Source organism: Eurosta solidaginis, chromosome 2, assembly GCF_040869045.1.
Source record: "Eurosta solidaginis isolate ZX-2024a chromosome 2, ASM4086904v1, whole genome shotgun sequence".
NCBI classification, from domain to species: Eukaryota; Metazoa; Arthropoda; class Insecta; order Diptera; family Tephritidae; genus Eurosta; species Eurosta solidaginis.
This window is the reverse complement of record NC_090320.1, coordinates 71710244-71735979: the sequence shown is the minus strand read 5'-3', so window position 1 is coordinate 71735979 and position 25736 is coordinate 71710244. Positions and strand designations below refer to the sequence as shown.

Here is a 25736-nt window from a genome sequence, read left to right as displayed (position 1 = left end):
AGGGGTTTTTTTATTTTCTTGAGAGGAAATGGAAACGACTAAGTCAACAGAACTGAGTGGCTGGATCTGCAGAGTATCAAATTTGTCCAAAACTAGGGAGTATGCAAATATGCTGCTGACGTCCATGAGTTGATTGCGGCAGAGGCTTTACAGCAACAATTCTTCAACAAATCAGAGATAGATTAATCTGATGGCAAAAAAGAACAGCTCTGGCTAGCCCTAGAAACGTTTAGACAAACATGAAATACTCCCAGCCGTATAATTTTCTCTCTCTATCCATCTGCCTCTCCTCTGTCCAACCATCTTCCTCTCATAATTCCTTCACCTTCTTCATCTTCTAGCTTACCTAATAGGCTCATACAATTACCCTATCTTTAATTCTTCCGTAAAATTTCCCGCTTTTCCTTTAAATCTTTCCGCTCATGCTCTTATCCAAGTCTAACTTTAACTATTACTCTTAATTTTATCCTTATTCTTAATCTTCCTAATAACCTATTTTTTCTACTTTTTTTCAAAGCATTACTATTACTCTTACTTTAACTCTCACTCTCCATCTTCCTCTTGTTCTCTTTTTCCGACTTCAATCCAACTTCCTCTGCTTCATCTTCCCATATACTCTGTTTCTTTTCTCTTTTCTTTCATGTCCGTGACTTAAATGTGGAGATAAATCGAGTTTGGCTTTTTTCGGCAGATTACATTACAAAAAAAGTACCAAATATTTTCCCCCCGTACGACTTTAAAATTCATAACCGAAATATGAGGCCCGTCAAACGTTTGTTGCTGTACTCTTGGCTTCTTTTGTTTGGTTTTATTGCGGCATGCAACTCGCTTAACTTGTTTTTGTTTTCCAAATGGTAGTTTTTTCTAAGCAGGTGAAAAAAAAGCCCATTATAAAGTAATTAAGTGTGCCGAAATTGTTCAGTTCTTTTAGATTTCGCTCCCAAACCAAAACGAAAAAGAATCATTGCCCATTTCCAAAAAAAAATTTATTTATTCATATTCTTGTTCTAAATACTATGTAGAAGGGAAAGAGACTTAGCCTATTATATTCGTCTACAGTCCTTTTAAAAATCTTTAAAATAAAGTGGGTGTCCTTTATACTATGTTCAAACAGAAAAATAAATTGAAGCAATTTCGATTTAAATTGAGTGGTGTTCATACAACTCAATTTAGCTTACACAATATTAATTTGATAGCTGGTTGGCTCATCTCTACAGCAACAACATACCTTTGTTCAGACTTACAAAATGTGCGTGTTGGTATTAGGCGAATGGAATGAAATGAAAACATAAAACTTTGAAATTTTTGTGTGTTGTAAGAAAATGTGTTCAATATTTTGGTTTCATTTTGAGTTTGCCATCCTCTTTTGACAATCCCTACTCCAGTGAAATGAGAAAAAATAAAATCAGCTGATGAGATGAGCTAACCATATAGTTGAGCCATGCGTAACTGACGTTTAAATCTACTCAATAAGCACACTTTACAAGGTTGCATTTGCCGTTTGAAACAATCCCTGCAGTTAAACCAACTAGTTGTATACTAGAAGTATACTAGTTTGCCAAAAATCTCAACTAGTATGAGTTCTGTCTTTTTTCCATATTACCAACTGGTATTTTTAACACGGCGATGTCCTACGAAATATCAATTGCCAGCCTCTGCATCAGCATCATACCAATTAACAAACTAGTCATTATATACACCAACATCATACCAGATGACATACTAGTCATAATACCCATCAGACTCATACCAATTAACATACTAGTCAGACTTTGCGCCAAAATTATACCAATTGACATACTAGTCAGTGTATTCAACATCAACATACCAGTTGGCATACTACTCAGTCTATGCATCAATGTAATAACAGTTGACATACTAGTCGATATTTGCATCAGCATCCTACTATTTAATATACTAGTCTCAGTTGGGTTGAAAAATTACTTGAAAATTGATAAATTAGCTCAAATTTATGTTATTCATTATATTTCATATATATAAAAGGTATATATGTATATACATATGTATATAACTTTAAAATTTATCACTTCAATACATTATACTTTGGAATAAATTTTAATAAAAATACGTACATATATGTATACGAAAACTAAAAAGTAACGGAATAACACACGAATGCGACGCAATCTCAAGACGCAGGGCTAAGTTTATGGGTTCACCATGGCCAGAACATTCCCTCATTAAATCCCTCAAGCCTAGAGAACTGCTTGGGTTCATCATGGAAGTCGGATGGGATGAGGTGCTGACCAAAGGTCGCAGTGCAATCCTCAATAAATTATCTATTTATCTAACGGAGAAGGGACGAACCAGTAGTGGTTGACTGTGTAAAAACAGGCCAAGCTGCACTAGCGCCGTCCTGTTATGAGTGTTAATGGAGTTCAGAATGGTGGTAGTGATATGTACTTTACGGAAGTCATGCTTATGGCTGGATAACCGAACAATTTTATTTAATTGAGGGAATCATAACGGCTTTAAACGTTTTCGTTACTGACTAAAGGGATAATATGGGTAGATACTGGCTGGGTTTCCGGTCTTTCTCTGTTATTGTGGAAAGGCATAGGCTTTTAACGACAAGTAGAAAAAATGTCCTAGGCTACTGATGCCCTCATGGCACAGGTGTTTTGGCATCGGTATAGGTCTTCCGTCTGGGACTATTGATATGGATGGCTTGGCCTTTTCAATAACTTCTTTAACCTCTGTTGAGGTAACGGTGAGGGTTGACTCGTCATGCTTGTGTTTATGTGCCCGTTGATTTGGACGATATCTAGCATTGTCAACTGAAGTATGCATTGCAAATTGGCTACAGAAAGCACTCGCGCATTTCCTCGAGCCGATAGACGAAATTCTAGTCAAATGAATTATTTAAATACTAACTAGTATTAATAACACCGCAAAATTATAGCCAATGAACCATTCTAAAACTGACCAGTATGATGAACGCCACACAATTCTAGTCAATTAACTACTCATACACTAACTAGTATGAATAACACCACAAAATTATAGTCAATGAACTATTCAAAAGCTGACTAGTAGGAATAAACCCACAAAATTCTAGTCAATGAACTAGAATGTTTGCTGACTACTTTGGCTTTTGTTTGCAGGGAATTTATTAGGCACTATTTTTTTAAAATTGGCAATTTATTATTACAATTTATTATATGATAAATTGCGTAATAAATTGCCCAATGGTATTTGGTGTGTGTTTGTACATAGTATTACTGTGTTTACATCTAATTTGAACTAGCACATTTATTTAGGAAGTCTGATTTCCTCGGGTGCGTTTGTATGGAAGCGAACGTGATGCCAAATGTTTTTGGGTATCTGAAAGTTGTTCATTTTTTCCAGACTCTGTACATATGACAACGTTAATCCGTTTACAAAGTTTTGTTATGGCAACTGAAATTGTTTTTGATTTACGACAAATAATATTTGAAACATTTACATATTTAGTCAGACGTGCCACGCCCTTTTTTAAAAATTTAAATTTGAGTTACTATTTCAACCTAAAAATTAAATTTGCAAATTGTAGCTGCATTATTTATGAGTAAGTATGCGAACGAAGAAACCGAAGAGTATAAAAGAGCGCCAGCTGAGCAATCATGGAATCAGTTTGATTTAAGCAAGCTATTGGTTGTGAAGTGTTATTGTGAAGTACTTTAATAAAATCCATTTTGCATTATTGAATATTAGAGTTATTTATTCACCAGTTTAGCGATTCGAACGTTAGCAGAAGATTTGGAACAAGAGGAATTTCCCGAAATTCGTTACAATTGGTGTCAGAAGAGGGATTGTTGAATAAATTCCGAAGACTTCGAATACAAATTGGACATGGCAAAGTGGAGTGAATTGAAGATCCAGCAACTGAAAAAGGAGTTGGATATCCGTGGTAAGAGAGGCAATGGAATTAGAAGGAATTAACGTGGCAGAGTATGTCTTTCATCTTGATGGCGAGGAGACAACAAAAATTGAAGAGAAAAACGAAACATCGCAGTCAGTTACGAGCACAGACTTGAACACGATTTTGGCTGCAATATCTGCACAAACATCGACAGTAACATCAAAGATGAAAGCATAGGAGCAAGCGTCGGCAAATTGGAAATGCAGATGTGTTAGTGAGAGCGCGATAATCGCGCACATCACGTCATACATCGGTTTGCTTAGTTCATTCGCTTATTAGCAAGCAACAAGACAAGATCATTTGTTATTATATTTTTAATGCGCACAATGGGAAGCAAAAGGTTTATACAATTAAATAGATTGTATGTGCGCAAAAGGGTTGGTCAACATTAAATATTTTTCGCTTGTGCGCACTGAAAAAATTAACAAACGATCTTTGCTTGTTGCTTGCTAATAACATTCGTCAACATTGCGAGCGACGCACACAATCGATGTTGCTGCGCCAAATGCTCAGTGACTACTAAACTAAAGAGAATAAGAATATATGTGAATTGAGTGTGCACAATTGTGCCACTAAATGCCGATGTCTGCACAGGAGGCACACAATTCAGAAATGTCGTCGCAAATGTCACCCCATCTGGAAGAACAGAAGACATACATGGCATCCCAGATGGAAACACAGGAGACACGTATATTCGAAATGTCGTCACAAATAACATCCAGGATTGAAACACAGGAGGCACGTATATTCGAAATGTCGTCACAAATAGCATCCAGGATTAAAGCGCAGGAGGCAGGTACATCCAAAATATCGGGACAAATTTCAGCACAGGTATCATCGCAGATCTCTGCACAACTGGAAGCCCGTATGGACGAAAAAATAATGCAGTTTGAGAACAAAACGGAGACTGAGGTAGATGCTTTAAAAGGTCGTATACAGGAGCTCCAACTAAATCGCCCATTTGTTTCAGCAAGCAATATGGAGGTAAAAACTCGATCTTTTGACGGCTCTGTTCCTTTCCAGGTGTTTAAGATTCAGTTTGAGAAGACCGCAGCAGTGAACAACTGGAATGCTGAAGATAAAGTCGCTGTATTGTTCGTGGCTTTAAAAGGACCAGCTGTTGAAATCTTACAGACCATTCCAGAGGGAGAACGAAGCAATTATGAAGCATTGGTCGGCGCTCTAGAGAGACGATACGGAACTGAGCATAGGAGACAGATATACCAAATGAAGTTTTTGAATAGCTTCCAGAGGGCTTGCAAGAGTTTGCGGCGGATGTTGAAAGGCTGGCACATTTAGCGAATGCGGACGCACCCGTGGAATACACCGAAAGGGTAAAAATCCAGAGCTTTATAAATGGCATACGGGACGTGGAAACGAAGCGAGCGACATACGCAAGCCCAAAACCTACATTCACAGAAACGGTATCACATGCTCTGATTCAGGAAACAGCATTGCTTCTGTGTAAGCCAGCGTTCAAAGCACGCCGTGTGGAGGTAGAAAGGCCAGACTGGGTGAACACAATATTGGAAGCGCTGAAAGGATCGTAAAAGCGGAGTGAAAGAGTTATCAAACGCTTCAAATGCGGGAAGCCCGGTCACATTGCACGTCATTGCGATCTTGATCCTAGTGGTTTCAACAGCATGGGTGGTCTTAATAACAAAGCCGGAGGGGATGAGCAAGAGCGAGTAAAATGTAGAGATCGAGAGCTAGCTCCAGCTATTTAATGTCCTGTGATATATGTATGTGTCGCAAATTGGAAGGAAATCAAGCAGTCTTACCGTCAGAGGGAATGTGGATGGCAAAGAACGTGTACTGACTGTAGATACGGGCGCATCTAATTCCTTGATTCGATCTGATTTGGTCAACAGCAGAGTAACGCCATTACCTGGAGCAAGGTTCGTAAGGTCACTGGCGAGTATAACCAAGTTCGCGGAGAAGTAATCTGTGAAGTCTTAATTGGAAAGGTCACGGTTCTACACAAATTCGTTGTGGCGGAGATTGTTGATGAAGTTATATTGGGAGTGGACTTCTTAGTTGACCATGACATCAGGATCGATATGCAGAGAAGGGTTATGCGTTATAAGAACCAGGATGTGCCACTTAACTTCAGTTTGGGGGAAGGGTTCAGCAGTAATCCAGTACTGGTGGAGAAGACTCGACAAATACCACGAAAGTCAAAGGTAAAGGTTGATGGATCGAATAGGCCAAATAAAGCGAAATCAAAAGTACCTGCGAGAGAAACAGTGGCATTGAAAAAACCAAATGGATGCACAAAAACGAAGGAAGGAATTTCCCAGAATGAATGCGAGGGTAGTTTCAAGCCAGAACGTGGGAATGATACTGATTATGCGACGCCAATCCGTCAAGCGCAAGCTCTACGAAGTAGATCATTGGCCAAACAACAGAGAGTCAGGGAACGAACCAGGATAATGAGTAGTAAGAGGAAATACAGGTACGACGAGAACAAAAATTCGGAAGGTTTCTTGGAAGGAGATTTGGTACTGTTATACAACCCTCACCGGCGAAAGGTGTTCCATCCAAATTTCGGTGCAGTTGGGAAGGCCCGTACAAAGTTGTGAAGAAGATCAGTGATACTGAACTGTTACCATATGAATTGAAATTAAACGCTAAGGTTGAGCGTCAGAATATGATTGTATTTATTACTGAAATACTTTCTCTTTTATAGTAAACGGTCTTACAATACTATAACAAATATTATATACATACTTACATACTAGAAATAACTACATTCTGTTTCATATGTGCCAAGTCAGCAAATATTTCTTATGACGTCACAATGACAAACAAACACTGGCGAACGGGCATTCTGACCGGCACGTGTGCTTGTTAGTGTGACTCATTGAGCAAGGGTTTACAAACAAATGCAAATGGATATGCTTGTTGTTGTCGGCATTATTATGACGTTGAACTCCCGCTGTGTTGGGGTGAACATAATTTATGTCGGTCAACACTGTAATATGAGTGCAATATGACTGTGTGTGGTCGGTATTTAAATATGCATAAGAATGCATTTGCATAGGAGGTCATGATGCACATGCTGAAATGCATTGGCATAAAAAGGGGTAATGCATAATGCTACACCATCCTTCTTAGAAAAAGAGTCGTATATAATTGAAAACAATTCTATATGACTCTTGAAGATACCACTTGAGGTTTGTTTTAGTTCATAAAATTTTAATTGCCTTTTGTTTGTAATTTATTGCGATTGAAGAGTTTTTTTACTTAGTCATTATCCGTTTGCATCTGCTTTACATGTGTGATTTTGTGCTTTTTTTTCAATGTAACATGTTGTTGTATTTATATATATATTTTTTCTTTTAACATGCATTTTGTGTTTTCTTTCGTTTATGTGCACACTTCCATATGCTTTTAAGGGATGAACGTATGTATATAGTTTGGCGCCTAACTACATACGGCCATCCTATTGCCATAAAAGTGTACCATGCTGTTTTTATTTTTCTTTTATGTGTTCCTCATTTTTATATTTGCCTTAATTTTACATTGTTATGCTGGCTTGGGTTTTTTGGATTCTTGTTTGTATGTTTATAATTGTGAGTAAAGTGGAGTGATTATTTTTTAAGTATACGTTTTATACAGGTTTAATCCTATTTTTATGGACTACTATCTCTTTTATTTTACTTGTCCTATCACTATTTCCTATTCTATTGGGCATTAATGTATAATTGTTATTTGTATCAATAGTTTTTACTTTACTGTAGATATTTTTATCATAATTAGATTTCTTTACTGTTTCTATTAAACGAAGATTTTCATTGCTATTTTATTTCATTTGGGTCATATTAAACTTAGAACCAATAAAAAATTTGTAGCTCATTATTCGGAAATTTAGTAGCTGTAGTTGGTGGAAGAGCAAGGTAATTTATAAAATTAGTAGTTCAGCTAATGGGTAGACGGAAGGTACAGTGGATGCAAAAAAATTTTTTCTATCTTTAAATGTTCTTTTCATATTTGCAATATTTTCATATCTTCCAGCAATTTCTTTGATCTTATTTGTCATGCGATTTCTGCGGCGTCCACCAAGACAGAATCGTCATGACTTTTATGAAGAATTATTTTTATTTTTACCGGGATTGTCACATGCACAACCTCTTGGGTTGGTGCGATTATTTGATCTTTGAGAACTTTGGTACCAATTATTATCATATTAAATTTGCCATAGTCGAGTAAATATTCAATTATTTTCCACCAATTTGTCCCTAAGGACAACTGTGTTTGTTATTCTTTACAAGTCCTAGATAGCAGGCACAGCCTGATAAGCAATTGTCCTAAGTCAATCTTATCATCAACAATCTGGTTGCTTGTATTTCTTATGCTAGCATTTTTCTATCCTAAGATGAAAACGAGCGCGATATGTCTTATTGTTGCAAATTTATATAGCGCTTTTACACATATTTATGGGTTCTCTTGTGAATTTTCTTCATTTTTATACTCAGTTGAGCAGAGCTCACAGAGTATATTAACTTTGATTGCATAACGGTTGGTTGTACAGGTATAAAGGAATCGAGATAGATATAGACTTCCATATATCAAAATCATCTGTATCGAAAAAAAATTCGATTGAGCCATGTCCGTCCGTCCGTCTGTCCGTTAACACGATAACTTGAGTAAATTTTGAGGTATCTTGATGAAATTTGGTATGTAGGTTCTTGGGCACTCATCTCAGATTGCTATTTAAAATGAACGATATCGGACAATAACCACGCCCACTTTTTCGATATCGAAAATTTCGAAAAATCGAAAAAGTGCTATAATTCATTACCAAATACGCATTAAGCGATGAAACTCGGTAGGTGAGTTGAGCTTATGACGCAGAATAGAAAACTAGTAAAATTTTGGACAATGGGCGTGGCACCGCCCACTTTTAAATGAAGGTAATTTTGAATATTTGCAAGCTGTAATTTGACATTCGTTGAAGATATCATGATGAAATTCAGCAGGAACGTTACTCTTATTACTTTATGTCTGCTTAATAAAAATTAGCAAAATCGGAGAACGACCACGCCCACTTTTTAAAATTTTTTTTTTTAAATTCAAATTTTAAAAGAAAAGTTAATATCTTTACAGCATATAAGTAAATTATGCCAACATTCAACTCCAGTAAGGATATGGTGCAACAAAATACAAAAATAAAAGAAAATTTCAAACTGGGCGTGGCTCCGCCCTTTTTCATTTAATTTGTCTAGGATGCTTTTAATGCCATAAGTCGAACAAAAATTAACCAATCCTTGTGAAATTTGTTAGAGGCTTAGCTCCTAGGACGATAACTGTTTTCTGTGAAAAAGGGCGAAATCGGTTGAAGCCACGCCCAGTTTTTATACACAGTCGACCGTCTGTCCTTCCGCTCGGCCGTTAACACGATAACTTGAGCAAAAATCGATATATCTTTACTAAACTCAGTTCACGTATTTATATGAACTCACTTTGTATTGGTGTAAAAAATGGCCGAAATCCGACTATGACCACGCCCACTTTTTCGATATCGAAAATTACGAAAAATGAAAAAAATGCCATAATTATATACCAAATACGAAAAAAGGAATGAAACATGGTAATTGTATTGCGTCTATTGACGCAAAATATAACTTTAGAAAAAAACTTGGTAAAATGGGTGTGACACCTACCATACTAAGTAGAAGAAAATGAAAAAGTTTTGCAGGGCGAAATCAAAAGCCCTTGGAATCTTGGAAGGAATACTGTACGTGGTATTACATATATAAATAAATTAGCGGTACCCGACATATGATGTTCTGGATCACCCTGGTCCACATTTTGGTAGATATCTCGAAAACGCCTTCACATATACAACTAAGGACCACTCCCTTTTAAAACCCTCATTAATACCTTTAATTTGATACCCATATCGTACAAACACATTCTAGAGTCACCCCTGGTCCATGTTTATGGCGATATCTCGAAAAGGCATCCACCTATAGAACTAAGGCCCACTCCCTTTTAAAATACTCATTAACACCTTTCATTTGATACCCATATCGTATAAACAAATTCTAGAGTCACCCCTGTTCCACCTTTATGTCGATATCTCGAAAAGGCGTCCACCTATAGAACTAAGGCCCACGCCCTTTTAAAATACTCATTAACACCTTTCATTTGATACCCATATCGTAAAAACAAATTCTAGAGTCACCCCTGGTCCACCTTTATGGCGATATCTCGAAAAGGCGTCCACCTATAGAACTAAGGCCCACGCCTTTTTAAAATACTCATTAACACCTTTCATTTGATACCCATATCGTACAAACATATTCTAGAGTCACCCCTGGTCTACCTTTATGGAGATATCTCGAAAAGGCGTTCACCTATAGAACTAAGGCCCACACCCTTTTAAAATACTCATAAACACCTTTCATTTGATACCCATATCGTAAAAACAAATTCTAGAGTCACCCCTGGTCCACCTTTATGGCGATATCTCGAAAAGGCGTCCACCTATAGAACTAAGGTCCACGCCTTTTTAAAATACTCATTAACACCTTTCATTTGATACCCATATCGTAAAAACAAATTCTAGAGTCATCCCCGGTCCACCTTTATGGCGATATCTCGAAAAGGCGTCCACCTATAGAACTAAAATACTCATTAACACCTTTCATTTGATACCCATATCGTACAAACATATTCTGGAGTCACCCCTGGTCTACCTTTATGGAGATATCTCGAAAAGGCGTTCACCTATAGAACTAAGGCCCACACCCTTTTAAAATACTCATTAGCACCTTTCATTTGATACCCATATTGTACAAACGCTTCTAGAGTCACCCCTGGTCCACGTTTATGGCGATATCCCGAAAAGGCGTCCACCCATAGAACAAAGGCCCACTCCCTTTTAAAACACTTATTACACTTTTCGTTGGACACCCATATTGTACAAACGCATTCTAAAGTCAACCCAGGTCCACTTTTATAACGATATTCCGAAATGCGTCCACCTATAGAACTTAGGCCCACTCCCTTTTAAAATACTCATTAACACCTTTCGTTTGATACCCATATCGTACAAACAAATTCTAGAGTCACCCCTGGTCCTCCTTTACGGCGATATCTCGAAAAGGCGTCCACCTATAGAACTAAGGCCCAAGCCTTTTTAAAATACTCATTAACACCTTTCATTTGATACCCATATCGTAAACAAAAATTCTAGAGTCACCCCTGGCCCACCTTTATGGCGATATCTCGAAAGGGCATCCACCTATAGAACTAAGGCCCACTCCCTTTTAAAATACTCATTAACACCTTTCATTTGATACCCATATCGTACAAACAAATTGTAGAGTAACCCCTGGTCCACCTTTATGGCGATATCTCGAAAAGGCGTCCACCTATAGAACTAAGGCCCACACCCTTTTAAAATACTCATTAGCACCTTTCATTTGATACCCATATTGTACAAACGCATTCTAGAGTCACCCCTGGTCCACGTTTATGGGGATATCCCGAAAAGGCTTCCATCCATAGAACAAAGGCCCACTTCCTTTTAAAACACTTATTACACTTTTCGTTTGACACCCATATTGTACAAACGCATTCTAGAGTCAACCCAGGTCCACTTTTATAACGATATTCCGAAATGCGTCCACCTATAGAACTTAGGCCCACTCCCTTTTAAAATACTCATTAACACCTTTCATTTGATACCCATATAGTACAAACAAATTCTAGAGTCACCCCTGGTCCACGTTTATGGCGATATTTCGAAAAAACGTCCACCTATAGAACTTAGGCCCACTCCCTTTTAAAATTATCATTAACACATTTCATTTGATACCCATATCGTACAAACAAATTCTCGAGTCAGGCCTGGTCCACCTTTATGGCGATATCCCTAAATGGCGTCCATCTATAGATCTATGGCCCACTTCCTCTTAAAATACTCCTTAATACCTTCCATTTGATACACATGTCATACAAACACATTCCAGGGTTACCCTAGGTTCCTTTTACAACATGGTGATTTCCCTTACTTTGTCTCCACAGCTCTCAACTGAGTATGTAATGTTCGGTTACACCCGAACTTAGCCTTCCTTACTTGTTTTTGTTAATATTGGCTGGTTTTTTTTTGTACTTTACTTCCACTTATAAAGCTTTTTAATCAAGCAATGCTTGTGAAAAATTATTGTTTCGTCAGGGCTGTGGTCTAAATTTTCTACTTTGACGGCCTTGATAACTTTCATAGGAACTACTATTGTGAAGCTTCCTGATTATCTTTGTCTTCAATTATATCAGGAGCTTTCAAAGGATTTGTGCCAATTCTTGATTTGCTATTGGACTTAGGCAGTGTTAGTGAAGCTATTTTTACTGTCATCTGAGACATTTTGAGGGTTTTTATTTAAAAATTTATTTTCAAATTTTGTTGCTCTTCCCTAAAACCGAGTTGAGGCTTAAATTTAAATAAAAAGTCTTTAAATAATAGAGTTTTTTTTCATAATAGAGTGCTAAAAGAGAAATTTCTTAGATACGATCTTGGACGTTTAGTTGTCTGTACTTATGCTTCATGTAATTTTTTAGCATCATAGCTATTGTGATGATCAATAGCATGAATACGCAACCTATAACTGCTAACCAAACATCTGGAATGTTTGGAACGTTTTTCGTATCTGATTCTATTGGTGGTTCATACTTGACTATCTTATTCTCTGATGTTTCAGAGTTTCCTTTTCCTACCTCGTATCCGGCTATCGCTATCATGATGCCGTGAGCGATTTTAGCCACCAAGACATTTTGAATTTCTATAATTATTTTCCTGTTTCCATAAAAAGGTGTACTCAATTTAGACTTCAATAAAATTTTCTTTGTTTTTATCTAAGCATTCCATTTTACTTTTATTATTTTTCCCATATTTAGTTAACATTGTTATTATTTAGAAAAAATCTTTATTCTTAAAGAAAAATTTTGTTTAATTTAACATTCCTAATTCAGATATTTAAAATTTTCTTACAATTTTACAAATATTTTCAAAATTTAATTCCCATGTTATTTTCTTTCTTTTTTTTCTATGCCACTTTCGGCTTCAAAAAATTTTTCCAATTAAAGCTGGATTTGTGCCATTCTTCAAGGAAATGTTTATTTTGATTATTTATGATTTTTTGAATAAGGAATTGAAATTGTGAATGTTAGTTTTTAATTAATTCTTTTTTTTAACATTTTTCTTTAAATTTTAACATTTAGCTTTTTAATTTACCTAATCATTTTTTTCCTCAATTAACCTAATCCTAACGTAATCCTAACTCCGTAACGGCCGCTCAATTGATTCTATACTTAAATACTTATGTTATTCTGCTTTCCGCCAATCATGTCCAAATTTCAGTGCCATCATATCCAAATTTCAGTGCAATCATGTCCAAGTTTCAATGCCAAATTGTATGCCACTTCTTTTTATGCTCGCTGGTCATCAATGCCAATATTTAGTGTTCTGTTTTTACCATGAACTATTACCAAATCCTTTCCGTTTTATGCATAATACTGATCTTTTTATTAATTGGTCCTCTGGTGAAAAAATCCGAACGAAAAGGCAAGTGGTGCCTTGTTAAAATTCCAATCTTTGTTTGTGTTGTCCTTTATCCGGTTTTTAATAAACTTAAAAAAAACGATATATTTTGGAGATGCTCCATATTATGAACACCCCTAATAGAATGAATTACAAGTCGGACGTAGACCAATGTGCCTACGCATATCGGAATTTAGTTTCAAAGCAGCAACAATACACAGGGCAAATCACAAAATGTTCATCGAGAGCGCCACAGCCCAGCAAATATCCCGCTGCGAACGAGATTGGGGACAACAACTAATGAAAAGGGGGGAGGATATTATGCACATTTTGCTTTGTTGCATTTTGTCTTGTTTTTTCTTAAAAATTCTTTGTGTATGATTGTTGTTGTGTAATTTTGTTTACTTATACGGTTCCTTAAAATTTGTTTATACTTGCGGTACTCCAATTGTTTACTTTCCTTTTTCCACCTTCTTCCTATTATTTTGTTAGAACACCTGATTAGTCGATCAGGCATTTACATGCAAGTAAGTCGATCTAGTGTTATAAATGTATATATGTATGTGATATAAATTATATATTTCTGTTTATTTTCTTTTCATGTTGTGTTTAAAAAAAAAAAAAAAAAAAAAAGTCTTGAAAATGACTTCAGATTGAAGTCGAAATATCGACCAAATAAATAATATAATAATAATATATATATAAATAAAGCAAGGCCTCGAGCTCACAGAACGCTACATTTCTTAAAAAAAAAAAAAATTGGCAGGCTCTCTGGGCAGTCAGATCTTTTTTAGCAGTTGTGCCAACTTTGATCTGTCCTGGCAGCATCGCCATGCACTATTACCATATGAATTGAAATTAAACGCTAAGGTTGAGCGTCAGAATATGAATGTCTTTATTACTGAAATACTTTCTCTTTTATAGTAAACGGTCTTACAATACTATTACAAATATTATATACATACTTACATACTAGAAATAACTACATTCTATTTCCTATGTGCCACGTCAGAAATATTTCTTATGACGTCACATTGACAAACAGACACTGGCGATCGGGCATTCTGACCGGCACGTGTGCTTGTCAGTGTGACTCATTGAGCAAGGGTTTACAAACAAATGCAAATGGATATGCTTTTTGTCGGCATTCATATGACGTTGAACTCCCGCTGTGTTGGGGTGAACATAATTTATGTGGGTCAACATTGTAATATGAGTGATATGACTGTGTGTGGTCGGTATTTAAATATGCATAAGAATGCATTCGCATAGGAGGTCATGATGCACATGCTGAAATGCATTGGCATAAAAAGGGGTAATGCTAGCAGCGTTTAGATCAGGAAATTTGTCTGATCGGGACGATCAGACTTAGGTGGAGGCAGTGTGACGAATATTAGCAACACTGAGGCATACTATCATCTCTAAGCCGATACTAAGCAGTCACTTGTATCTACATAAAGAAATCAATCATTATGTCTACGCATATGTACATACAAGAAGCGGAGAGATATGCACAAATACATGCATATATGTATCTGAGATAATCACAAAAGTGTGCAATCACTACTCACATAAGCACGCGCATATTGCTATGCGAGAAGCTATAAACGTGCATCTGTAGTTTATAGCTGGTAACTAAGTAGTAAATTCTAGAAGAAGAAACGCCTAGAAGTATGCGAACGAGGAAACCGAAGAGTATAAAATAGCGCCAGCTGAGCAATCATGGAATCAGTTTGATTTAAGCAAGCTATTGGTTGTGAAGTATCAGTGTTATTGTGAAGTACTTTAATAAAGGCCATTTTGCATTATTGAATATTAGAGTTATTTATTCAACAGTTTAGCGATTCGAACGTTAGCAGAAGATTTGGAATAAGCGGAATTTCCCGAAATTCGTTACAATATTTATCCCGATTTGTTTATGCTGTTACAAGCTACCGTTATGGCAATGAAGTTTATATTCTCTGTGAACTTTGCTCAGCTGAGTATAAAAATAACTAATTTCTGAACAAAAAAACGTATAAAAGTTATAACGGTCCCTGACTGGAAACTAGTAGAAGTTTGTAACAGTCACAAAAGTCATAAGAAGTGTAAACAAAAAATTTCCCCAGCGCAATTATAGTAAATACTTATCAGTAACATGTTACTCAGAATATGGGTGCAAGAATAATAGCGAACAACATTTATAATACGTACGTTAGAGCGTAGCACGATTCATGTGAAAAACTAAATCCACACATTTTCCCTCATTGAGCCTGTTTCACAAAAAAAAAACAAGAAACGGGTAATATTGACAATGGAAATTAAAAAAATAGAGAGTTTATAGGGGAAAACAGATTACAGGTCGTTGAAAAAATCTCTTTTCCGTTTCTAAAAACCTTTATTATACGATCAAAATATATTTGTACTTAGTATAAGTAAAAACAAAACTGATATCTACGGTGTTATTACATTGCGAGTAATTTGGTGTCAAATGCGTTTCCATTCTGTCACATAATGCTTTGTTTTCACTATGTCAAAATCACTGACATCAAATACTGACATAACTGTCACCATGGCGATTTGGTGTCAAATGTGTTTTCATTACATCTTAAAAACTGGCATGAAGTCGATATAGCAGTGTGTGCCAAAGACTGTCATCAAATTGTGGTGTCAGTCGATTGACATCCAGTTTTCACCACTGACGTCAAACGTTAAGTAAATATTTTTGACAGCGATGGGGTAATTTCGGAACTTTTTCGGGATCATTTATGGTACCTTCCGGCATCATTTCTAGATGGTTTGGGGTATCCGTATGGGATCCCTTTGGGGTCATTTTGGCACCTTTTCTCGACTAATACGGGATCATTTGGGGTACCTTTCGGCATCATTTCTAGATGGTTTTGGGTATCCGTCCGGGATCCCGACGGGGTCATTTTGGGACCTTTTCTCGACTAATACGGGATCATTTGGGGTACCTTCCGGCATCATTTCTAGATGGTTTTGGGTATCCGTCCGGGATCCCGTAGGGGTAATTTCGGGACTTTTTCGGGATCATTTGGGGTACCTTCGGCATCATTTCTAGATGGTTTTGGGTATCCGTCCGGGATCCTGTGGGGGTCATTTCGGGACTCTTTCGAGACTAATACGGGATCATTTGGGGACCCTTTCGGCATCATTTCTGGAGGGTTTTAGGGATCCGTCCGGGATCCCATCAGGGTCATTTCGGGACTTTTTCGCGATCATTTGGGGTACCTTCCGGCATCATTTCTAGATGGTTTTGGGTATCCGTCCGGTCATTTCGGGACTTTTTCGCGACTAATGCGGGATCATTTGGGGACCCTTTCGGCATCATTTCTGGAGGGTTTTGCGTATCCGTCCGGGATCCTGTCGGGGTCATTTCGGGACTTTTTCGCGACTAATACGGGATAATTTGGGGACCCTTTCGGCATCATTTCTGGAGGGTTTTAGGGATCCGTTTCGGATCCCATCAGGGTCATTTCGGGACTTTTTCGGGATCATTTGTGGTACCTGCCGGCATCATTTCTAAATGGTTTTGGGTATCCGTCCGGGATCCCGTCGGGGTCATTTCGGGACTTTTTCGCGACTAATACGGGATCGTTTGGGGACCCTTCCGGCAACATTTCTGTGTGGTTCTCTGGATAAGTCTAGAATCGTGTCGTTGTCATTTCGGGTTTTTTGCGACTATTCCGGGAACTTTTGGAGACCCTTCTGGGGCATTTCTGGATGGTTTTCGGGATCCGTCCGCGATATCGTTGGGGTCAATTCGTGGCTTTTTCTGGATAAATTCGGGATCATTTGTTGGATCCTATCAGGTTATCAGCTCATATAGATATTTTTTATTACTCAGTTACAAAAATAAAGTGCATTAGACAGAAAAAAATGTTTAAACAGATAACTTGATAAGCAGGCTAACGTGAAGAGCCCATACATTTCATTTTATCCTTGCGGACGGAGCCGCGGGTAAATGCTAGTATATTTATAAAGAGAAAAGGAACTCACGCGGAAAGAGCAGAGCAGGCTGTTCCACTTGGCAGATACCTCAAATCGCGACATCTTTAAAATATGCGCCACATCTTGCCATTGAGCCTCCCTCAAATTCCGGTCCCTGCATTGAGACGAAAGAAAATTCGAGGTCCCCTCCCTGACCTCTACTTCCTGCAATATCCTCTCCGTTTGCCCGGCTGTCCATTTTTCAGTCAGTTTTCTCACCCGCTTCCTTTTTTCAGTGGTACTACCGACTGGGTGAACGAAAATTGCAGAATTTGAAGCTGACTTATCCATCACGTCCTCCAACTACTCCAACCCCAAACGGCAACCCTACTCAAAAATGTCCCTATTGTAATGCGGAGTGAAATACCTTTCGTTTGATACCCATATCGGCATATTTCTTCAATTTTTTTTTAATTTAGAATAGGTGGCAACCCTAAATGGCAACCCTACTCAAAAATGACCTTATTGTAATGCGGAGTGAAATACCTTTCGTTTGATACCTATATCGGCATATCTCATGCAATTTTTTTAAATTTCGAATAGGTGGGAACCCTAAATGGCAAGCCTACTCAAAAATGTCCCTATTGTAATGCGGAGTGAAATACCCTTCGTTTGATACCCATATCGGCATATCTCATGCAATTTTTTTTAATTTCGAATAGGTGGCAACCCTAAATGGCAGCCGTACTCAAAAATGTTCCTACGGTAATGCGGAGTGAAATACCTTTCGTTTGATACCCATATCGGCATATCTCATGCAATTTTTTTTTAATTCCGAATAGGTGGCAACCCTACTCAAAAATGACCCTATTGTAATGCGGAGTGAAATACCTTTCGTTTGATACCCATATCGGCATATCTCATGCAATTTTTTTTAAATTTCGAATACGTGGCAACCCTAATTGGCAACCCTACTGAAAAATGTTCCTATTGTAATGCGGAGTGAAATACCTTTCGTTTGATACCCATATCGGCATATCTCATGCAATTTTTTTAAATTTCGAATAGGTGGCTACCCCAAATGGCAACCCTACTCAAAAATGTCCCTATTGTAATGCGGAGTGAAATACCTTTCAATTGATACCCATGTCGGTATATGTTATGCAATTTTTTTTTTTAATTTCGAATAGGTGGCAACCTTGTGAGACATTCTGAGTGGCAACACCTAAGTAGAAAGTCTTAGAAGGTGATACATTATCTCTGTGCCAAATTTCATTTAAATCGGTTAAGCCGTTCCCGAGATCGTTCGGCTATACAAACAAACAAGAATTGCTCGTTTAATGAGAGATTTTCCAGCATATTGGCAAATCTTTTTTGTGTGTCAAACGTTTTCAACAGCGCTGGCAAACTGAAATTTGGTCGTTTTCTCTTGGATGCCATTTTGTCTGACAGTGAGCTGTCAAACCTGACTGCAAACGCAACTGACACTATTTGCAGCCCGTTTTCATTATTTTGGCAACATTTGACGACATATATGCCATAATGAAAACGAGGCTTAACTGTTTCGAAGTCGATAAAGCAGTGCCAAATGCCAAAATACAAGCTTCTGCCATTGTTTCATACACTGTGACATTATTTATTGATGCGACCCCATTTTGCAAACGGAAATAAATTTCCAACATGTCTTACACACACACACAAGATTGCGCATTGTGTGTGATTTGTGGAAAAGGCCGTTTTCACTTGCCGGCAATTTAATTGTAACTTTTTAGACCAAACGGACGCCAAACGTATTTGATGTTCTATGCAAGGCCGTTTAGATATTGCCAAGTTTGTAGTCAAATCTAACCTAGTGAAAACCAAGTATTAGTTTTTATATTACAAAGTGTGCGATCAAAACTATAGTTCGACCTAAAGTTCTGCTTTGATTTGCCGATTAGTCGGCAGTATTTTTATGTTATAAATCGCCCGAAGTTTTGGCCGAAGCCGAACACTTTCCCATGATTTTATTTTTACTTGAACATCGTTTAAAACTCATTTATTAATACAAGGGTTGCTTTTTTAAATCCACGGACTGTCAGTAAATGTAAGAAAAAATTGTAGTATACTGCATACCTGGGCATAGAAGGTAAAATGCAGCTATATGCATATCTTTATACATAAATGATACTCCGGCCCAGAAAGCATCCTTATCGGAGACCGCTTATGGAAACAGGAAAAGAGGGCGGTACAAACTTCGCTGGAAGGACCTTCACCTGATTAAAAATCTTTTATTTGCTGCTAATTGACGCCAGTTAGCCCAGCAAAGAAGCGACTGACGCGACTTGTTGGACGGCCGAAAATCATTTAAATGGTTAAGCGATAATTTAGCAGTTGTTCTTTACATTTTAGTAAACTTTCTTTCCATTACGAACTATTTTGAGGTGTGAAAGTTTTTAAAAATTGCACTTTCATCCTGTGGAATTGCCAGTCAATTAAAAGGCAAATTGCAAACTTATGGTTCTTAATATCTTTCTTACTGACATTCATCGAACTTAGTGTGAAAAAAATTGTCCAACATATATTATAATGAAGTCTTAATATCGAATTTGGATTTCCGGAGGGCAATCGCGCGGTGGAGCTTGGTGGAGAAAGCTTGCGCTCTCGATCACGTTGAGCTTATTTGTAAGTGGTCGTCTGTGCTCTAGCGGTTTAGTGCGTACTGGAGGTGGATGCCAATAACAACTTCCGCCAATAACGGTACGCCTGGGATCAGGTAAGCAAATTCTGGGATACCACCTGGCTGGTTGTGTTGACGGCGCACTGCAAGATGGGGCTTCCATGCGTTATAGCTTTGGACAACACACACACACAATATATATGGAATCCATCGAGGACATTTTGAAGTAAAATTTTTGCCTTATGCTAAATATATCTTTGCAGTGATTAACTTAATGGTTAGAAATCAGTGCCGCCGTTAGTTATAGGGAAATAACATCGGACCGTTGATGAAGTGAGCTATTTCATCTAGTTTGGGCAGCAGCCACCCAGCTTTACCCAATATAACATCGTTGGAAATCCTCAAGGGTCGCGCCTTGATGTGGACCGATTGCACTTGACAGCCTATTGCCTACCAAAAACTCCAATACCAAGGCTTTGCTTTTAGCTATAATTTCATCCATTTTGTTGCTTATTTATTTATTTATTTATCAGTCTACAAATTAAACAATTATACAGACCGAATATACCGACACTTAATTCTCAGATGTAATACACGATATAAACAACATAAGCAGTCATCAATTTTAAAGTAATATTTAAACAGTATTTAATTAAACGCTTGACAATTTCAAATAAAAACTTAGAAGTAAGCAAAACTTAAAATGTTGTAAATGTGTTAAAATGTACTCATGAAGGAGCAATTAAATAATAATTTATGAAATTGAAAATAAAGCAAATTAATAGTAGATAAAATATATACAGAATAGAATTTATACAGAGTAAATTTGATTGCATACATATAAAAATAATGATCACAACGCAATTTTGCAAACAAGTTTCAAGTAACTGGTACTTCATATTTGAAACAGAGGGTTGAACAGTATATCACGGTTTAGCGTTCTTTGCTGCATTTCGAATTACAAATTTAATGTAGTTAAAAGGTATTTTTTAATACCAAGAAACGAGTCGCAGACGTCTAAATTTTTACAGTGTTTATTAAAATCACGACATAAACAGCGAAGTGGTTCGTGCATTTCATAATTCGACCTGCATGTAGCTACAAAAATTGATTGATTAATTTCACCAAGCAAAAATGGACTATTTATTGACCCTCTTATTAATTTAACAATAAATAAGACACCAAGCATCTCCCTGCGGCTCTGCAATGTGGGAAGCTGTATTAGTTTTAACCGGCTGCAATAGGGGGGAAGATTTTTAGAAGGATCCCATGGTAAGTGTTTTAAAGCGAAAAGCAAAAATTGTTTCTGAACCGATTACAGCTTGTCAGAATGAACCTGATAACGCGGATTCCAAATTATTGAAGCATATTCCAAAGTAGGTCTGACCAATGATATAAAAAGAGTTTTTGTAACGTATGGGTCATTAAATTCTTTAGACCAACGTTTAACGAAAGCCAAAGTATCTTTAGCGGGTGAGCGGATAGGCATTACAAGTTTGACATCATCAGCGTACATCAACGGCTTGCAGCTCTTCAAAACACTAGGAAGGTCATTAATCAAAAACAGGAACAAAACCGGACCAAGATGGCTGCCTTGAGGAACACCAGAAGTTACGTTTATGAACCGACACCAACAATTATTAAATATAACTGTTTGTTTTCTTTCATTCACATAAGAAGAAACCCAAGATAGAAGCAAAGGAGGAAATCCCAACCGATCAAGTTTGAATAAAAGTATAGAATGACAAACTTTATCAAATGCCTTACTAAAATCAGTATAAATAACATCAACTTCACACTTAGTCTTAAAACTGTTGGATACAAGGGTTGTAAACTGGAGCAAGTTGGACACCGTTGATTTACCCTTGTAAAAGCCATGTTGTGAAAAGTCAATTAATGAAGATACTCTAAAAGCAACCTGTTTTGTGATAATCAATTCAAATAGCTTAGGAATAGTGTTGAGTTTGGCTATTCCTCTATAATTTATAACACACGTTCTGCTTCCATTTTTATGCAGTGGTATAATGAATGATTCTTTCCACTTCTTGGGGAATACCCCTTGCTTCAGGGACGCATTAAACAAACAGGCTATAGGTCGATATAAGTATCGAACACAAGATTTCAGCACTACCGACGGAATTTGATCCGGACCACTGTAGTAAGAAATTTTTAGATTTTCCATATGAGTTAAAACATCATCAGTACATATATGGGACTGCCTGGGAATCCAGAGGAGACAATCTGAAAGGATAATTCGATGGCGGGTAATCATAGGTGTTTGAATAATTAGATTCGAAAAAATCCGCAACCATGTTAGCAATTTCGAAGCTATCGTTGGAAATCTGATCATTTAGCTTCATTGTAGAAGGATACCCTTTTATCTTCCTTTTTGAATTAACGAAGCTGTAAAACGACTTAGGATTGACAAAAATTTGGCTTTTAATCCTACTGATATAGTTCTTGTAACAAATTCTGTTCAATGTGTTATATTTGTGACGTAAAATTGAGTAGGCGGCATAGTCAGTCATTGATCCGGAAAGTTTGTAACGTTTGAATGAACGCGTCTTCTGATTTTTCAGGCGTTTCAATTCTTTAGTGCTTCAAGCCGATGATGATATAGCAGTGGTTTCGGATGTAGGTATGCATTTTTTAAATATTCCGTAAAATACATTATTAAAAAGGGATATACTCTCATCAATATCCCCATCGTACTCAGGCCAATTTATTCTCGATTCTTCGAGTATTACTTTTGACCAATTGGCTTTTCTAAACAGAAATCGGTGAGGGGTCTTTCGCACTACGTTGGAGGAACGCTCAGATAAATTATGAGATTCCATAAACATCGCGAGAGCAGGATGATACGCATCTTCAGGCAGCGCAAGGGGATCGCATCGATTTACAAAATTAGAGAAAATTAAATTCAAGCACTTACCAAATTTATTTTGAATGTTGTTAACTTGAAAAATTCCAACATCTGGAAGAATGATTCAAATATAAGGAAATGTCAGATTGTGGGGGAATGTGGTCGGCTATAAAATATTTGTAGGTTGAGGAAGGTTTTACTCTCACTCAAAGATGCTCAGCATCCTCAAAGTCAGGAAAATGTAGTTCCTCCGCGGAAAACCTAGTGTGAACGGCAATTAACACACCTCCACCAGCTCTGGCCAGTCGGTCTTTTCTAAAATTTCAGCATTAAAAACTGTTGGTTTTAGCCAAGTCTCAGTAAAAACGAGACATCATAAGAACTCTCATGGCTCAGTAGAAAAATTTCCGTTAGTTTGGTATTCAACACCCTAACGTTCTGATAAAATATACTAAGTGAGATATTATTTACGTTTGATAAGACATAATTTAAGTTTGTACCACTTCTGGAATGTTGCCTGGCAAGTTTTTTGATCCATTTAAAGTAGCGCGGTCACGGTTCGACTTTCTAGTAAACAAATGCACAGAGTTTTCGTAGAATCGAGTACATTATCAAAAAATTTGTCAGGAACTAAGATTCTGAAAGAAGTGATCTCTGTCCAAGACTTAAAATTAAACTTATAAACATTAATGCTGTTAAGTTCAACACCAAGCTTGGAGCATACGTAGTTAGATATATCAGCTTCCGTCAGCGATGCGTGGAGCCGTGATACAAAAATGGACTTCCGGCGGGGGGGGGGGGGGGGCAGCAGTCACCTCCCTACGAGCACCAGGTTCTAAAGCAACCGATTCAGAAACAGGGGCTGTGATTAAGGCTGCGAGTGCGGTTGTTGTTACAGCAGTCGAATCATTACCAGAATTGGGTTGAATATCAGGAACATTAACAGCAACAGAATCATCAGCATTAACAGAATTAGTGCCGTTCCCAACAGCATTCGCTTTCTTTTTCCAAGCTGGAGTCTTGTTCTTACTAGACATTGCAAAGTTAGCAGCAGTACTGTGGTTAACAGTTGTATTGGGAATATCAGCAGTATTAACTGGTGCTGTCAATCGTTTAGCATAAGACATTTGTGTATTGAAATCACGCGAGGGGGTAGCTGAGTGTACACAAAAAGGATCACTATTGTGCATAAACAGGTGATCGGGCGAGCAAATGGCAATGTATACATGGCTGCATTAGTGTAGGTGAAATCGATAGAGTATGAGGTTTGAGCGCGTAACTAATATTACCACTACGCAACGAGTTCGGATTACTGATAGAGCTGACAACATTTTTTATTTTATTTAGGCCATCAGCCATCACCTCCACACACCTTTCATTGTTTTTGTTAGAGTCGTCTTCATTATCTTTAAAATGTTTTTTGATGACAAACAAATCCTTAAATTTAAGGTCCAAGGTAAGCATTGTGGACTCCAATGTAGCTTTATGGGATGCCAACACAGCGTCATAGGCGTTACAAAGCTTGCCGTAGGCATTTAGGCAATCCGCGCACATATAACTTAGGTAGCGGTTCTTCGTAAGCAAATTCACGTCGTACTCTGAAAAGTTGCCTTCACAACAAGAACGATGGTAGATATTCTTGCAAAAGCCACCACAAGGCACAATAAGGGTATCCGAACGCGAAAAATGCTTGTCGCACTTGGCACAATACTTATCCATTACACCAGATATCGTAATAGGTAAAATATATAAATAAAAACTGGACGAAAAGTATAAAAAACAGAGAACGATTTAAAACACGTCTGTTCGGCACGAACGCAAGGAACCTTGCCTTGGCCCGTATGTTGTATTTTCTATATACCAGTGAGCGCTTACGTCTATGAGAACATCAACCCGGCAAAGATTCTAACTCAAAACGTTTCTCATAGTTGTTAACAGAAACGAACGGACATATTGCAGTTAATTAAAGTCCCAGGGGGTTCCAGCTCAGAAGGTATTCCTATGGACTCCCCAATCAGTCAGCAGAGAAAGAGGAAGAATACGCCGATTTGGTTAACCCTATTTAAGGTGATTAATACTTTCTCTTTCTTAATATTGCCGACTGACGTCAGATATCGCTAAGATTTTTATTACTGGGTGCTTTGCTATGAAAAGAAAAAATTCGTACACGCCGTTAAGCACCAATTAAATATGAATGATAAATACTTATCAGATATGGGAGTAAATCGCTAATATATGCTATGTTGATTGTGTGCAACAAAAATTTTATAATTTAGGTTGAGAAGGTCTATATATCTCTCCCTGTATTATTTATGTAATGTACCTACTTCTCACCGGCATAACTTACTTGAAAAGTTGTAGTTCGTAGAGGTGGGAAACAAAATAACTAACCTTATGGCCACTTGACCATGGATGGTCATAATATCAAAATCCTAAACATTGCTACCATTTCAAATTTGATGTAACCTTTTCATGTGGTCATAAGTCAATTAATGTTATGACCGTTGGCCTTATATCACCCTGCGCTGTTCCCACCACAAAACCAACACCATGACTACATCTTATGCTTCCCTCCTTTGGCCACTGTGGTAGATGACGCAAAGCAAACACTACTGCCTGGTCATTTACCAGCTGACCCTCAGTAGCTTCTATTGAAAGTGTTCGAACCTTCCTGGTAAATGCTCTCGAATCACCGTCTTTATAACGTTTGCCGTCATCGGCATCAGCAAGAAGTTCATTGTATTCTATATCTATGTGACCAACTCGATAAAAGTCAATAATATTTGTATGATCGGTAACCGTTCTCATAAATGAT

The 25736-nt window shown here is 37.5% G+C and overlaps 2 protein-coding genes across 3 annotated transcripts in view; both read left to right on the top strand.

Moving 5' to 3' along the window:
• LOC137239890 (protein rolling stone) overlaps window positions 1-25736 on the top strand; it is a 195700-nt gene that overhangs the window by 36585 nt on the left and 133379 nt on the right. The gene's annotated exons all lie outside the window — the stretch shown is intronic.
• The window catches only part of rost (rolling stone), a 72541-nt gene that overhangs the window by 37508 nt on the left and 9297 nt on the right, over window positions 1-25736 (top strand). The window lies entirely within an intron of this gene.